We start from the raw sequence: 3,415 nt of genomic DNA, 5'->3' as shown, positions 1-3,415 counted from the left end.
AACACATTTTCAACTCTGCTTTGAAAAACAGGAATTTTAAAAAGTTGGTTAGCATTCAAAATCCACATTTGTGTAAGTGACATCATTTACCGAACCCAATAGCCATCTGTGTGCTTTTCTGTAATAGGTCTGTTGGCTGGTCTGTTCAGCAGGAAAATATGTATGTGGTTAATCATTTCAATGAGCAGTCCTGGGGCTGGAAAGCTGACTCAAAAGTGGCTTTCTTTCATGTTTTCTCGTTTAAATTACTTGCTTCCAAGAATTATTTGCATACAAGAATGTACTTCTCTGAAGTTAACATGTTGTGTTTCAAATATTTTTTTCATACCCCAACATGTCTCCTTTTTATCATTGGCTTTTGGTTTTTGAGAGCCTTGTCTTTGCTAGGTACCACCAGGTTAGCTCTGGCTCACTGGAACCCTGAGTGCAACAGAATCCTGTGCCATCCTCACCATTGTTTTAAGTCCAATAGTGAGTTAATTTGTCTTATCCAGGATCATCCTCTTTTTTCTCTGACCCTGTTCATTACAAAACGTGATATCCTTTTCCCAGGGAATGTTTGCTCTTGATAACACACCCAAAGAATATGAGACGAGTATTCTTGCTGCACATTCTCCAAGACAGATTTATTTGCTTTTCTGGCAGCAATAATTTTAGCCAATGTCATAATTGAAATGCATTAATTCTTCTCTAGTCTTCCTTATTCAATTCCAGCTTTCAATGTATAGGAAGTGATTGAAAATACCATGCTTTGAGAACCTAAATGGCATAGATGACTACAAAAATCATGATCTTGTAAGGATGTTTTCAGTATCATTTATTTGAGACAGTTTTTCAGGAGGCAAAGGGAACTAACTGGCACTTAGGCTTTTGTTTCCTTTCCTCTGATGGGCACTGCAGTTGGGCATCTCGCTGCCCTATTTTTGATCTGCACACAAGTTTTTTGCATCACTACACTGCCCTAGGGTCAGCAGTGAGAGCTCAGAGAGAGGGTTCATTGTAACTGATAACACAGTAGGAGTTTTTTCTTTGGAAAATCCTTCTTGGCAGCAGCAATATGGAATGAAAAGAGAAGTGGCTTATTTCACTAGTTTCCACCATTCACAGGCATTATTCTAAGCCTTTGCGTTATTTCATTTAAATTTAACAGCTCTGGAAGGTAGTCCCAATCCTCAGGCCTATCCTCCAGATAAGGAAACCAGGCATCTAGAGGTTAAGTAATTTATCCCGAGTCACCCAGTTGACCAAACAGGGCTTAAGCCACTGCACTCAAACACCTTTTGTGCTAGTTCTGGTTCTCTAGTGAGGCAAAACCAGTGACGCTTTCATGTGTATGCATGTAGAAAGAGATTTATATCAAGAAAGGGCTGACAGTTGGAGAAGTGGGTCAATTCATACTGCTTCAAGTCTGTGGTCAGATATAAACTGGAAACTTCTCCTGACTTGTATAACTGCAGGACAGACAAACAAGAGCAGGAAGGTGAAGCAGGAAGATCCCAGAGTGGTTGATGATGCTGAGCTGAATGAATCTAAGGTCAGAAGTCCGTGGAGGGCTCCTGGCATCAGCAAGTGATAGCACAGAGTGCTGAAAAACCAGATGTAGGACCTTGATCGAGCAGAAGTGTGCTAACTTCCTGACACTGTCGATCTATCCTCAGAATTGAACGCACTCCAAATGAAACCTCTCTCAATTATATCAAGGCGGTGACCAGATTAAGGAAGTGGCACTCCATCCTATCATTCCCCAAACTGCTTGACCACTCCACAGAGGACCCCATCACGGAGCTGGCCACATTATAGTAGATTATATCGCGGTAGAATCCTAGCCCTCCCAAGTTGACATAAAACCTAACTATCATACACTGAAAAAGCATATATTTGATCTTGTTTAGCACAACTCACATTCGAAAATGTCAAAATTTCAATTTCTTTAACCCCTTATGTTACCGAGGGAGTTTCAAACATGTGAGTATATCTAAAAAGGATCTAGAGGCAGAATGCAGGGTGTGATATTTGGATGATTTTAGGTCCACTTCCATTTGTGAGGAGGTGGAGTCCAACCTGTCAGTCAGGTCACAGCCTGATGATGCCTCCTTGGAAGGGTGGCCTTTGCATAAGGAAGATGCTGGGAATGTCTCTCCTCTTTGCTCCTTTGCCATGCTGCTTGAAAGGACTCTGCCTGCCTTCAGGTGCTGCTGCACAATTTGGGATTCACAGCCCTCCCATGTCTCCACCAACTTTGGATTCAAGCTACTCTGCACCTACCAACCTGTGATCATACTGCTTCCCACTTCACCTGTCTGCATCTTTGCCTGCAGCTCCCAGAGTCTGGAGAGGTCCTCAGCTTGTATTGGACTTATAGACTTGAGTTGGACCTGTCTGGGATCCCTCTTGCTATAAAATTACTTTGTGATATAAAGTTCCATTTTCTAAATATGCAAGTGTCATTGAATTTGCTTCTTCTTTTTTTTCTAGGTCATACACACACAGGTTTATTCCCTCCAAAATCAAGTTTAAACATGTCTCTACCCCTTCAGATTTCTTTTTGTTCCCCAAATTCAGAGAAGATTTAAAAGAAACATGATTTGAGTCCCTCAAGGATGCTGTGGCAGTTACAGAATCTCCTGTCAACTTCTGAAGGGGCAGAGTCTAGCCTGTCAATCAGGTTGCAGCTTGATGACCTCATTTGGAGGCATGAAGGAGGTAAATAGCTCACTGGAGGTCAGAGATGCTGACTCTCTACTTCGTCTTCCTGCTGACAAGACACATCGAGCTATGCTGAGAGAGCCAGAGCCCTGGAGCTGGGAAAAATCATGTGGAGACCCACGCCAGGGCTAAGATGCTTCCACTGCCACTGGATCCACAAGACTTTCCACCCACTGGCACGCGATCTTCCTGCATTCTGCATCATTGCATGTGTTGCGTGAGTCTGAAGAGGAATTTACAGACTGGTATTGGGCATATGGGCTACTATCGGACTTATGAATTTGATCTGGACTTGGCTGGGATGGTTTCTTAATGTACAATTTTCCTTTGATGTAAAACTCTGTCTTAACACACATCTGTGTGTCTATGAATTTGTTTCTCTAGTCAACTCCGGACTAACACAGATGCCCAAACTGCCATTTTGGCATGGAATCAAAGAACCCAGAATTCTTTGGGGGAAGAGTAAGAGACACAGGAGCACGACCTTCAGAAGTGATTGAACTAGGTGAAGGTTACTAGGATTGTATAGCAATACTTTTTAAAAATAGTTTTATTGGTACTTCATCCACATATCATACAACTCAATAGTTCAATCATATCAAAAAGTGTTGTACAGTCTGAGTTAGTTAATTGTGCCAGCCTGGCCAATAATCACATGTGGGACTAATTGAAAGGCGGAGGGATAAATGGGTGGTGAGCCTCGCCTTTC

This window comes from Echinops telfairi, unplaced genomic scaffold, assembly GCF_000313985.2.
Source record: "Echinops telfairi isolate 266 unplaced genomic scaffold, ASM31398v2 ScPeMD7_1;HRSCAF=3_0, whole genome shotgun sequence".
NCBI lineage: Eukaryota > Metazoa > Chordata > Mammalia > Afrosoricida > Tenrecidae > Echinops > Echinops telfairi.
This window is presented reverse-complemented; position numbering follows the sequence as displayed.